The sequence below is a fragment of the Manduca sexta genome, chromosome 18 (genome assembly GCF_014839805.1).
Source record: "Manduca sexta isolate Smith_Timp_Sample1 chromosome 18, JHU_Msex_v1.0, whole genome shotgun sequence".
In the NCBI taxonomy this organism is placed as follows: domain Eukaryota; kingdom Metazoa; phylum Arthropoda; class Insecta; order Lepidoptera; family Sphingidae; genus Manduca; species Manduca sexta.
In genome coordinates, this window is record NC_051132.1 from 5,922,519 (window position 1) to 5,937,978 (window position 15,460).

Below are 15,460 nucleotides of genomic sequence, written 5' to 3' on the forward strand. Positions count from 1 at the left end.
TCATTAAAATTATTTTAGTCAAATCACTGCACGATTCGTATCCGAAAATGGTACTTATAGAACTTATTACGATAGTAATAAAAATCTCCTTATTATCGAGAAATATTTTTTTCATTACCCTCCGTAAAAAGAGGGGAATGAACGTAATATTGACATTCATCATATTAAACAAACAATGGCTTATCACTAAATATTTCATGATCTGTTTTTTCAATTGTTGACTACTAGTTTTCGCCCGCGGGTTCCTCCGCGTGGGTGTCCACTGGTAACATCATCTAACCACCGTCGAACAACAAAATTCACGCATTGTAAGTTACACTTATATTTCAGGTGCGGTCTATTTGCAACCCTTGATGTGTCTTATTAGAACTTATTTTTTCATGAAACGTACTTATACACAATGCATCTCTAAAAAATCAGCGTTTTTTAATAAAAATGTTGAATATACGCTCTTATCTATGCTTTTTTGATACTTACAAAATTTTTATACAACTTTTCTTAAGCGTTAAAAGCCATTCATCCTTTGTTGATGGTTTTAGTACCCAATATGTATAAGATCTTGACTCAAAATATGTCAAATAGAAAATATTAGAATTTATCTAAAGATTAACTACATTAATGCATTTAGAGCCTGTTTTACAAGTTTCGAGTAAATATTTGACAGTTATCGTATTGAACAGCTAATGTAAATAGTACTCATTTTATCACCATTTATTTTGGAGCATATATTAGAGTGTGACTTTTGTATTGGGTCGGCTTATATATTTATGTGACGTTATATTTATTTAAAAGTTGTAAAACAGGCCCTTAGTGTAGTAAAAGTAGATAGCGCATTGAAATAAATTATTAAATGATCTAGAATTTATGGAAAGATATTTATAAACTTCTAACATAAGGCTACAAAATTTTAGTTCAAATTTTGCCTCACACAAAATCTACTTCTGAACTAATAGCCTAAAGGCCGACCTCTTAAAGGTCGCAGGAATATGAAAACGTAAATACATAAGCCTACGGACATTACACCGCCTCCTTATTACTAGCGACCCCAAAATAATAGGCACCTAGAAATTTGTACGCCAAATAAAGGTTTCTTAGCATTTAACTTTTAAGTCGAAAGACCGGGTAAATATCAAGGATTTATTTACCTTAAATTAAAGTTATTAATTTATGATATAGGGGGCAAATTAGTATATGGTTCACTTGATGGTAATATGGAATATGCTCTTTTTTTAAGGTTGCCAGGTCGTATCTAAATACAGCTGGCTGAAATTTATAAAAAAATATTTTTTTTCTGCTTATTCTCGTTATAATTTAATTAAGCCCCGTACAATTCATTAGACACTAGCTGGTGCTCAATAGTTGATGTCAACGTATTAGGACGTTAGTTAATATACGCGCAACATGTATATATGAACGATAATATTGTCATTATCTTGTGTATATCTAAAGAATAATCAACATAATACTCTTTACTGTGCTAGTATAGGTACAAGTTGCGCGAATATCTCTTAGTATCAAATTGTACAGTAATCCAGAATAAGACGATATTTTGGCCTGTCTGATATGTTTTAGGTTTAGATTGGTACGGTAATGACAAATTCTTTAAGATTACTGAATTGAACATTTTTATAACAAACTCAATACAAATAATTCATTCAAAAGCGCAAAATTAAACTTGAATTTAAATTAGTTTTCGTAACACAAAAATATAATTGCATTTCCGTATTCTTATCTTAATTTTATTCGTTATAATAATATGAAATATATTGATTGACGTAATTCACAATTTATTTTATTAATAACAAACATGTTCATTTATACCAAACTGATATTCTGAACTACTTTTGTGCAAGTTTTTTATACATTTATCACTAATCTCCCGTCCTCGATTCAAATTATGGTGGCAATTGAAATAAATATAATATATATAAATTGTATTAAAGGAAATCATTATGTTTAACTTAGAATCGCAAATAGAGTTATTTAAATAACTAAATCACAATGGAAACGTTACATAATTATGTTTTAATGTAAAGGTTTTGATAATTACTTATAAAATATTGTGATAAACGACGATGTAGGTACAAAGAGGACTCATGTTATATTACTTCTAACGACTCAAGACGTAAGATTTAGAACCAACAACATGCAAATCCTAATTGTAGCTACTGACAATTTTGAATCCTACTAATGTTATAAATGCGAAGTTTGTGAGGATAGATGTTTGTATGTATGTATGTTTGTTCCTCTTTCACGAAAAAAACCCTCTGAACGGATTTGGATAAAACTTTACAGTTATATTGGTTATACATCAGAATAACACATAGGCTACAATTTATAATGACTTTGTGTAATTTGGTCATAATATAACGATACATATCAAGTAAGTCGAAAAAAATTGCTATCTTGGCGTACGCTGCCTAAACCGTTGGAGTTAGACAAAGATAATGTACCGTAGGTTTGTATAGTTGACCCTAAGAAGGTTGTAGGCTACTTTCTATGAAACTTCTAACGTCTCAATACGTGAAATTTCAAACCAACAACATGCAAATCTTAATTGTAGTTACTTACAAGTTTAAATCATGTATAAAGTCATCGGGAGTTAACAAGTTCTCTTGTCTATTAGATGTTTTGTAGAAGTTTAAGTCTCAGATTTTAGTATACATTAACAATAGACGGCTTATAGATTAAGCTGAGTAAATGTTTAATTTTAAGTTATAGTTTTTATTATTATAGGAATTAAGTCTAACATTAGCATTTGTTAAAATTATGTTACAGCATATGTCTGGAAGATTTTTTTATTGCTTTGAATGACGAGAATAGTTTGTCGTTCGCCTGATGGTAAGCGATACGACCGCTCATAAACAGCTGAAACACCTCCACCCAACAATTTGAATTACAAAGTATTGTTTAGTATTCTACTGCGCTCGCCACCCTGAGATATGAGATGATAAGTCTTATTATGTCCAGTAGTTACACTAGCTACAATTTTTCAGAACACATAATAGATTTGTCATACATATGTATTGGAAACGATAATATATTGCTTCCTTTCCTGCTACAGAAGTCCATAAATCACTGTAACGTTTTATAACGTCACTAGTAAGACGCTAGCGCCATCTATTTTAAAATCAGATTAAAACATTCAATTACTTTCCATGGAAGCAAATTACCGAAATAAAACTAGCATATGTGTAAAATAAAACTACCAAATTTCATTCAAATCTGTTGCGCTGTTTCTGCATTTTATTCTTACAAACATTAGAAATCTTTCACAACCTTTCGCATTTATATTAATAATATAAGAAATTACACTTAGTGGAAACAAAACGTATTTTTTGGCGAAAATAGAATCATTAATGTTCCCATATAGCATTATTACTAGTTTATTTCATATTCACGCTTCATCTCTACCGTTATTTTAACTTCCCTTTTTTTAGATGTGATGTTAAGAAACTTCCTACGTGTGCATTGTATTATTCAAATGTCTGAAGCTAAAATCTTTTTAGAGACATCGTGTTTTAATAAGGCTCATGTATATGAAGCACGTACCAAATTTATTAATGTTAAAGTGTACACGTCTGCCTTTAGTATCTACCTAGTTCTTTTAAGGCACCAAAGGATCTATAAAACGAGTAGAATGAGTAAAACATACGTCTAACTGTGTGCTATTTGGAATTTAAAATTTGCAATATAATAATATTGTTATAGTTAGTATGATAGAGACAGTTTAGATCGAATTTTTAGTAAACAACTACACGATATTTTTTCCAAATATTTTTTTAACTTCTCTAAATATATCGTTTTCTCTGGATTATATTCAATTCGAATCGTAAATATTTTTTTCTTTTGGAATTATATTGTACAGCCCGAAATACCTAAATCCATACTTCGCTTCTTCTTCTGTAGTCAGACATCATCCATAAACGAAGTCAGTTGGCACTAGCCCAATTTATCAAATAATTCTTGGCCTATGCAAAACGTATAATATTTTTATTTTCAAAATTTACGATCGACCTTTTAAGTTCTTCCTGTCGCTATATTTTACAAAATTCTCTCACTTAAGCACGCGGAACGTGACCAAAAAAAAGAACGCTTCGGAATATTAATACGCCGCTTGGGTTTGAGTTTACCCACAAGGGGAAATTATTCACACTCACTCACGCTTCTTCAGCCTTAAATCAAGAATACACCTGGGATCGGTATACTCTGCTGGCATCCGTCTACTTAGAGATTTTTTAGGAAATTTAACATTCAGTAGATTTTACTAATGTAATATGAAATGTTGTACTATTACGAAAGTGGTAGTAATACATTTCCGAAAGATGCAATTTATAAGTTCCGTAATATGAGCTAAACTTAAAATTTTACTGTTATATAGTGATCTATTAGTATGGTTGGTTGTTATAGATTGTTATAGTTAGCAATTGTGAATCATTTAGGTCGGACCCTCAATTTATTTTCATAGCACTTTAGAAATGATAGGAAAATAAATTAACTATTTTAATCACAAACTAAGAAAATAATAATTATTAATACTAGAATGGTTCTGTTGAAATTTTAAATACTGTATACCGCTAAAAGTAATAGAATTGATAATCGTTACTTAAAATATGAACGTATGTTGGAATAAGATAGTTATCAATAATGGAAAAGAACCTAAATTCATATACTTTACAGGCTATCATCAAAAAGGACTAATCACGCGGTGAATGGGACACGAAGGAGTAACAGCGGATTTACCTCAACTAATGAACAATAAATAATATTGCACTATTTTTGACGTTATGGCACTATATAATAAATGTTAAAATGGCACAAAAAGATTTAATTTAAACATTTGCATCCATTTTGACGCCCATTGTAGACAAATAGAAGAAGGTACAACCAATAGTATGTTGAGCTGTTCGTTTTACAGTATTTAGAAAACTAATGATTTTGAATGTTTAACCACTGCATGTGACGATCTAAAAACTGTAAAATATAGTACAACTGTATACGTTAAAAATAGTGCAATTATTGAATGGTATAAAAGTTGATAAATTATGGAATTTTGGAGAAAAATATAACAACAAGAAAACTAAATCCAACGTATCTTTGAAATGGATAATGCAAAAAATTTAATATAGTTTGCAGTATTATCTGAATTATCACAATCAAGAGAAATAAAGAAGGGGAATAATGATAATAGATGGATAAATATTATGAAACAAGGACATCGAAGTCTATTATAAACTGTATTTAAAAGACGCTTCTGTCCAAGAACTGACAATAAAAATATTTTGTCAACTATTATACCATAATACATAAGTACATACCGATAAATAAAATGTAAATAGCACGTATTTATTTATTTATTTATGTTTAAGATGTACTTTACTAACGTCATGCTGGTTTCGCATTTAATACATAACACAGCATTTTGTCTCATAATAAATATTAATTTATTCGTATTAATGTACTAACAATTATTTATGGATTAAATGATTCGATTATAGACAGGTTATATCATTTAAGAATAATAAACACATACTCTAACAAAGTTTTTATTAATAACTACTAAGTTTTTACATTCGTTTTATTTTTTGGAACTTCATCTATTGGATTTGATGGTTTGCCAAATTACCCTGTAAAGAATAAAGGTTTACGTGTTTGAAAATAGCTGATTCAGTAAGTAATTATATCGTATGAGTGATTAACAGCGCAAACGTTGCTTCAGTTGGTAAATATCTTACTTCTAAGGGCCACTTCCATCTTGTATTACATCGTATATAAAGGAAATCGACCATAGTGGCTCGTAAAGATAAGTCGCGTTCCGGGTTCATTCGGGGTAAGCAGGTACTTTTTTTCTTTTGTTTTAACTCGCACGGCAAAGTGAGCACACTACACCTGATGGTAAGTTGAGTAGGGTCCAATAGAATGTCGACTAACGAGAGATGATTACCCCGCGGCAGTCGACACAATTATGTCGGCCTGTTGGAACCAGATATACACAGACTGATCCCGGAACGCGACACACCTTGTCTACGGTGATCGCTATACGGGCGGATATAAAATATGTCCAGCAAAATATACTTATAGTTAGCCAAGGTGCTTCAAAATTTATCGTTGGTCACCTCGTGATTGCATGTACTTAATACAAGCTTTGTAAGATTGTACCTAGTCTTATGGACTATAAAAAATATTGCATTCAATAAATATGGAGAGTCGCAGTCGCTTATTATTAAATATCATAAAGTATACCCAGTTATTTTACCAGACAGCCAGAAAAATATTTTTCTTAAAGCTGTTTATCTTCGCTTACGAAATATTGTTAGAAAGGTTGTATTAATTCGCCTTGGAAAATAATCCGTCAATAAAAACTAAAAGTGGCAATACATGCACGCTAGGCGGGGCTCACGAAATTCCGATACTCGTAAAAAGTATTCATGCATATAACACTACACGAAGCATTAGTGAGAAAAGTCGTAAATAAAAGGGGAAGCGGGGACCAATGACACGCAAGAAGTAGTAAGAAAATATTGTCATATCGGAACATAAATGTCAAATAAGATATATCTGTGATGTATGGGGGTAATTTTATTAAGTTTATCTGCTGCTTGTATGCTAGTTATTTTTGGTAAAAAACAAGCTTGTATGTGACACATGTTTGTGTTTACGTCGCTTTAGGATTTCAGTATTATTTCAAATACAATTTATTGCATATAAGGTTTTTAAGAGCCAAGTTTTTGTATCTGGATGAGATGGAGAAGATTGTAGCCCAATATAAATAGAAACTGGAGTAAACATATAAATAATACTGTAATTTATTTTGCACTAAACGAAAGAAATAAGATATTCTAGATTTAATAATAATTCAATAAATTATGCATAGCGTTTTTAAATCACCACATAAAAAATATTATAAGTAAATACTGTATCTTGAGTATTCTCGATGAATAATAAACTGTATCATCAATACTTATAAACTTCTAAACAGTGAGCCCTTTTAAGGTTCAGTCAGTAATGTACTTGATTTGCTATAAAACGATATATGACCTTTGAATTTTCACTTAAAATCCAATTTCGTATGTATTGTTGGATTACAGAGCCTTTTTAGAGCTAAAAGATCTCTACTACAACAGAACTTTATTTTCAAAATCCTATCAACCCAAAGCAATCCTCCAAAATTCTATTTATTTCAATGATTATGTGGATACATATTTTAGGGATAAGAAAATAGTTTCTCTTATAAATAAATACAGGTGTCAAAAACATAAAGCATCATACATCCCCAATGTCCTTTTTATGAGAACAATGAATCTTACTCGGCGCGAAGGGTTCGGATTGAAAATAAATCGAATTCCCCCGCGGTTCGATATGGTATGACGTGTCAACTCCTTTTATCGGATTCTGGATGAAATCCTCTATCGGTCTCGATATTACAAACGTTTTTAATTTGTTTTAAGGATATTATTTGGGTAAAAGAGATCTGTTGTCAATAACATTGAAAAGTCACACATGTGTTATGAATTTGAGGATTTAGGAGATAGGTTCTACAGCTTCCAGATTTTTCTTGAACCCCTAGCCTCTCGCTTTACATCTGAAATATTGACCATTGTGTCAATGTAAGCTAAATAAGATTTTTTTTATTTTTTATTTTAGTTGGACATTCAACAGCTTAATTACGAAAAAAATTCTTTGCCAATTATAGGATTACACTAATTTAAATATTAATATAAAAATGATAAGTACATCCAGAGCGGCGTATTTAAAGACACTTTAATAACCTTCTACTTTTGAAATAAATACTACCTACTATTAAATAAACATACAAATCTGTGTATTTGTAACTGTATAAATAATAAACTATAATTATCAAAACAAATAAAATCAAGCAACATATAAAATCGGAATTTAAATATTCAAGATAAGATGTAGGTAAATGAATTAATGAGTACTGAATTAATGTGGTTTCATTAAAATTTTCACCTGTGGAAGATAACGTAACGATAACAATTAGTTGATGGAATCCCCTCGAGAATTCCCGCAGACTATTTCACATATTATAACAGAAAGAAAAGCGTATAAAATACTCTTAGTCCGTTTGCTCCAGTGCCCGGAACCATTAGAGTCTAGATTCGCATAAAAATCGATCAGTCGTCTCTATAAGGTGTCATGAGTAAGGAGTTTGTATTTGATCGAAGCCAATATATCATATGAGAATTTAATTTCAAGCGAAATAAACCTATTAATCGTAAGTACCTTTTTTAATATTACATCGAAGAAGCTGTATATCACGGTTTTTAAATAATAATAAGGGCCTGTTTCACAAGTGTAAAGTAAATTTTGTTTGTCAGTTATCGTATAAAACAACTAATGTACTCATATTATTACCGTTTATTTATCAGCATAGATTATAATTACTTTTGTCTTTGGTCGGCTAATAAATTTATGCGACAAATAGTATTTCCTAGGAAATTGCGAAACAGATTCTTAATATTAATCAAATAATGGATTCTTTCTAAATATTTGTAAATATCACAAAGTAATACTCAGACCTAATTCGATTAATAAACCACTCCATAACAAACCTTATATAAATTAGGTATAAGAGTTATAATAGTTCGTTTTAGTTCTACAGAGTTTCTTATTGACTAAACTAGATAACCATGCGCCTTCCGAGAAGCATTGTGTGTCGACCACTTACTACGTAACTGCGCAGAGCTTTGATTGAGTTTGTGTTGTATGGGGTTTACGTGTCAGGTTTGTCTATATAAGTTTTAGATTTAAAATGTCCGTAGTTATATAAGTGATCTTGAATGTTATTCAGAAATAATAATAACTATTCTTATAAATTATTTTGACGTATCATAAGCAACTTTGTTTGCCTACATAATAAATAAAGTATTTTATTTTATTTAAGGTTAAGTTTACTAAGTTTCTAAATCTAATAAAGACAATGCTAGTTACTGATTCTCTAAATGAGTAACCACTTTCGAACAAGAGTGGCGATAGCCCTGAGTATGGAACGGACTACCGAGACGTGTGTGCACAGGTTCAAATCCCAAGAGCACACTCTTCAGACTTTTCGAAAATTATATAGTATTCGATTGTGAATTATCGCTCGCTTTAACGGCGGAGGAAAACATCGTGAGGATCCCAGCATACTTGAGTTCTCTATAGAAATTTTAAGGGTGTGTGAAGTCTACCAATCCGCACTAAGCCACCATGGTAGTCTAAGGCTTTATCCCTTTTAGTAGAGGAGGCCCGTGCCCATCAGTGGGATAGTATATAATACAGGGCTGATATTATTATTTTATTTCGAACAACGTGTATTGATATGACTTGTGAAATATATTATATATTTTGTTTGTGCATGGATTGTTTCTAATTGGGATCAGTAACACAAGGTGACCTCATAGATCCGCAGTCCAATTTATATATGCCTAATTTTTTTTAATAATTATCTAACAATGCAATATTTTTGTGGATAAGTTCAGTTCTCTAATTAATTTCGCATGCCATATTAATCAATGTGTCTCAATACTATACACTATAATAAGGACGGTGTACGAGTAAAACTATATAAATGGTTTAATAATACGTTTAATGGCAGGGTATAATAAAAAAAATGTATTTTGTACACACAATCACGCCTTTTATCCTGGAGGGGTGGGCAGAAATGTAAATGGTGCTCCTACTTTTCGCCGTGCATATTGAGTTCCATGATGTGACAGGGAGCGAGCATATCGCCATATCCGCCACATTAACCGTGCTGACATTGAGTAGAAAAACGCCTCATGGTAAGCAATACGAACGCCCATGAACAGTAAAAACCCTATCCAATACCTTGAATTACAAAGTTTTGTTTGGTATGGAAATATCAGATGCGCAGTGCACTGCGCTCGCTATCCTTAGACATGAGAAGTTAAGTCTTTTATATCCAGAAGTTACACTGGCTACATCGCTAATTTGTGTTTTGTCTATGATTATTATTTATATATTTGTAATATAAATTATTTTAAAGCTTAAAAAGGACGTCACCTACCAAGTGTTCACCGATCCGCATCTTCTCTACACTGACCATGAAGACTTGCAGGACTGGAACAGGCATTTAGAGTCAGGAATGGAACAATACAAAAATCCAGCTAATGGAGTTTAGAATTTATTTTAAGTTAACTAAGTACTAGTCTTTTTGTATTAATTGAATATTATTAAGTTTGTTTAAAGTACAGTCACTCCCATAAATAGCTAAATGTATTAAATATTTCAAATCACACTACACTTTTGATTTCTTATCTTAACTTTTTCTTCACATAAATAAAAGGAGAGGTTTGTTTTGATTTACACAAAGAAAACAAAATGTTACAATTTAACTCAATGCGTAAATTTGAAGATTTGAATTTTTCAGTTATATTTGTGGCTGACTGTACACGAAATTATAGACATTTATTATCAAATAAGATGACTTACATCACTAAACAGTAACTTCTATTACTTGAATTTTGATCTTCAATAAATAGGTCAACATTTTCTTATTAAAAAAATTGGTACAAATTATAATGTTTAAATTTAGAATGAAGCTATTTAATTTGATTTATTGCTTATTTTAATTAATATCAGCCGTAAATTTAGAGATTCTTGTTAATACCCTCGCTTATAAATTATAATACATTTAGTTAAACAAATTCGTTTTATATCTGAATATACTTTCATTGTATCTAGAAATTAATCGTTAACAAGAATTCGAATATAGAATTTTACCTATTCATTGTTACCTTCCCTTGAATACAATTAACTGAGTACGCTTTCGACAGAATCAATCACTGTAAATAATTGAAAATTTTACTTTGTTAGTAAATTTTAAAATAACAAAGTTTTGTTGTTTTATTTTATCGTTTGAAATGTGATATTTTTAAGGACTTAAAACTTACGTAAAGGATGAGGATCTATCAGACAATAATCCATTATTAATGGACGCTTCCTTACCAAAGTAACTTCACAGGGTACGAAATATTTTAGCCGGCGAAAGTTCGACATATCAAATAAAAATGGAGAGAGCTGTTTTTAGAAATCAAAAATCTTGCTCAACCATTGGCGTAGCGTGGCATTTAGCCGCCTGATGCAGACTTAAAATATGCCGCCAAAGGCACTGAGCGAGTGAAAAAAAAAAAAACAGGCCAGTAAAATTGTGTTGAATGACGAGGGGTAATCATCTCTCTAAGCGGCGAAAGCCTGGTTGGGTGTGGAACGGACTGCCAAGACGAATGTCCGTAGGTTCAAATCCTAAGGGCACACACCTCTGACTTATCTAAAATCATGTGTGTATTCTTTGTGAATTTATCGTTCGCTTTAACGGTGAAGGAAAACATCGTGAGGAAACCTGCACATCTGAGAAGTTCTCTATAGGAATTTCGAATGTGTGTGAAGTCTACCAATCCACACTAGGCCAGCGTGGTGGACTAAGGCCTAATCCCTCTCAGTAGTAGAGGAGGCCCGTGCTCAGCAGTGGGCAAGTATATAATACAGGGCTGATATTATTAATCATCTCTCGTCAGTCGACATCCTATTAGATCCCACTCCACTTACCATCAGGTACAGTGGGGTTATAATGAAGTGTTATAAACAACTTTTTACGCATCAGCAAATAATTATTTTATGCATCTAAAACTAAGTTAATAACTAACAGTTGATAATAAAATATGAATTATCTACTACCTAAAATGGGAGTATAAAAGCTTTAAGTTCGAAACTTTCTTGAAGAATCCATATATTATGTATTCACGTAGGCTTAAGTCAATCTTGTGTGATTGTGCCTTGCGTAGACGTCAGGCGCGGATTACAGGCTAAACTTTTATATACATATTGGATATGTGATAATGTGTAATTTATTTATATTTTTTAGAATTCTTGATGCTTTTAGGTAACGAACTTTTAATGTTGAATACACGCGAAGTCAATTTTATTTTTTATTATTTTGAATGATGAGATCAGCTTGCCGTGCGCCTGATGGTAAGGGATACGACCGCTCATGAACTATCCAACACCTTGAATTACAAAGTATTTTTTGGTATTCCTTTGCGCTCGCCATCATGATACATGAAATGTTAAATCTTAGTATGTCCAGTAGGTACTGTGGCGATAATATGAGAATATAGAAGGAGTGATAAGGAATCCAGATCTTAGTACAAAATTTTATTTCATTTCGGCTTAAGGGTGAATTGTAAAGGTTTCTCAAATTTTAATGTGTTTTACGACTTAAGAATGTCATTTTGGAATTTCAGCATAATATATACATTAGGATTATCAGATTAAAACTAACTGAAATACAATTTACCTTAAAGTTTTAAACCGAACAATTTCTTATTCAAACAAATTTATAACAATAAAGGGCACGTAAGAAAATTATGACCTGTTCTAATTCCAACTACAAAACTTTACCTAAAAATGTTTAATTCCCTCTGGCAATGAAACGAATAAAAAAAACTCCTTTCCCTTTCACGAGATTTAAAACTTTCATCTGGCTTAACAAAAGGCAAAGTGCTCGGAATAATTCAACAAAATGGAGAATTTACATCAGCATTTGATTTAAGATGGTTCCTTGCGGAGCGGCGCCGCGCCTCGAAAGATGTGTGAGTGCTTTAATTTGTTTATGAGATAGGGATGTAGAATAATAAGCGGCGATAGCCTAGTTGGGTGTGGAACGGACTGCCGAGACGAATGTCCGCAGGTTCAAATCCCAAGGGCACACACCTCTGACTTTTCTAAAATCATGTGTGTATTCTTTGTGAATTATCGTTCGCTTTAACGGTGAAGGAAAACATCGTGAGGAAACCTGCACATCTGAGAAGTTCTTATGGGAATTTCGAAGGTGTGTGAAGTCTACCAATCCGCACTAGGCCAGCGTGGTGGACTAAGGCCTAATCCCTCTCAGTAGTAGAGGAGGCCCGTGCTCAGCAGTGGGCAAGTATATAATACAGGGCTGATATTATTATTATTATTATATGTAGAATAGACCTAATTTTTAAATAACTAAGGGCGATATTAGTAAATGCAACTCAATTTCACTCTCAGTGCGGCATCTTAAGATAGTCGCTTTGATAAACCGATATTATATCACCACAAATGACATTAAGTCAATATGTTACGCATTTTGATAGCTTACTTTTATTTATGTAACAGTGCCGACTCAGTTGAGAACACGCTCTTAAATACCAGTTTAAGCTTGATTTATTAAAAGTGTATTAAATTTTATTGAAATCGTACTCAAAGATGAAATTTATTTATAAATACGGTCCTAAACAACGTAACGAGAAACTCTCGCACCTGGTGGACCTCGAAGAATACTATAAGAGTCAATATACCGTTCATTCGTTTTGTTAATGTAAATAAAATCTTTTAATAACTGAGTTTTAATGTATAAAATATTATCTTTTTCGTTTCAAGGCATTCAGATTTCTCTACAAAACCCAATGGAATTGCTATATAATTCTTAAATAACTTTTGATTCGTAGTGAGCAACGACCTCAACTAGATGAAGGTTTGTCGCAGTTGTTCTCATTATATATTGCACGAACTTTTAGAAGCAAGCGCGGCTTTGTTCGTACAAGATTCACTCTAATTTAAAGAGCAACTTCTCAACTCCGTCTCACAGTATCCAGCAATAAACATACGGACCATCGTATTTACATTATTTATTAAGGCGAGTGTGGGTAGAAATTGCGTTTCTAATTTACTTTTAGTTTAGCAATAACTTGTTTAACATCAGACTGCGTTCATTCTGAAACTACTCCCGCGGGATGTTTTCTCACAAATAAAACAAACACTCAAATTAATATTTTATTCCACTATGTGCTGAATAAATAATCCTTACTTATAATTAACAATAAATTACTTAACAAAGTCGACGGGCTCGCGCTGTTAGAAAGAAGAATCAGTCTTAAGGGGTGGGATAACTCGCTGCATTTTATCATCTGGTTTAAAATTTAATTCAGTAAAACATTAGTGAAATAGCCAATTAAGCTAAAACACTGCGAGTTAGCTAGCTAAATGCCAGGTCATCACATTTTATCACACGCACGGATCAAGAAAACGTGACGACCTGACATTTAGCTGTTTGTTTACAATCGTCACTTGATCCTTGAAACAGTCATATGTCCAATTTTGTTACGTTGCCGGCGGTACAGTTACTGTGACCTGTTCGTACATCTGAGGCATTACGTACATTGGCATGGTCATTGTGTGGGCAGGGGTCAGCGGCGGTGTCGGAAGGCCGAATAGGACTCTGAAGTAGCGCGCGAGGTTCCATAATACATTGGACGTCTGCGGTAGCCTGCATAACATAATCAATATGTAAATACGTTGCAAATATCAAAATAATTTGTCCATTCACGAGAGCCAGCATACGTTGGCTCTTTAGAATGTTGGGAATTTAGCTCTCAAACTACAGTCCATTGTAAGAGTAGTGTTTGAGTTTCACGAAAAATGTGTACAACTAAATAAATGAAGCGATTTTCTGTATTAATTCGGCTATCTCATTAATCTGTCCATATAACCTTGAATTCTATTAATTTAGTATACATAAATATCAATAAAATTATTACAAGTACTACTAATTAAGATATCATTAAGAACATTCGAGAGCTAAATTCCTTCAAAATTCTTTATTGATATTTACAAAAATACACCCATAATCATTACAAATCCTTCTTACTAAACTAAATTATACAAACCACCACCAAAATATACTAAAATACAAATGCTTATGTAAATGCAGCTACAATATTATTAAGACCTATGTACGAAAACTTATTCAGCTTTTCATAGCTTGAACTAAGTATTAACGACTTGGGCCACACCTAACATAATATTATTAGCCTGTACCTCTTAAAACCGAATTAAACTCCATTACATAATACAAAAAAAAGCCTTTTTATCTTCATCGAACCTTCATGCTCTAATATCGCTAGTCGTATTCTCAGTTCTACTCGTAATAATATTTGTCGCATTACGGAAAGTAAATCTAGGCCCCTTCCTATTTTTTCTGCGCATTCTACGACGTTTCTTATTATGTGGTTTGCGACGGAAGTGGTTTTTACGTACTTTAGTATCATTATCATGTGCAGTGTGGTTATACGTTACAATAGGTTTCCATTCAGTTTCACTTGCTATGATAATGTTATTTGAATTTAAGCCCTCTCTTCTGTATGGTACAAGTCTACTGCTATTAGATTTATAAAACATATTAGGGTTGACATAGTATTTAATTCTAGGATAATAATAGGTTCTTGGATAGTTAAATTTATACTTTTTAGTCTTAACATAATCATTTAGGTCTTTATTATACTTTAGCCTATTGAGACTAACTTTGACGTCATTAAATTTTTTGGGCCTAGGCTTTCTGTTAGCCATTTTTCGTTGCGCGAAATTCCTTGGCTGTGGGATGAGTATTTCTCTCGGACGTTTGATTTCTAATTCT

General features: G+C 32.2%; 1 non-coding gene across 1 annotated transcript in view; it reads right to left on the reverse strand.

Annotated features, from left to right (window-relative positions):
* Nucleotides 1–13,808: 13,808 nt before the first annotated feature.
* Nucleotides 13,809–15,460, reverse strand: part of LOC115450375 — a 38,271-nt gene continuing 36,619 nt past the window's right edge. The window contains exon 5 of the transcript XR_005112562.1: nucleotides 13,809–14,314. This is a non-coding gene — a transcript (uncharacterized LOC115450375). The remainder of the gene's footprint in view (nucleotides 14,315–15,460) is intronic.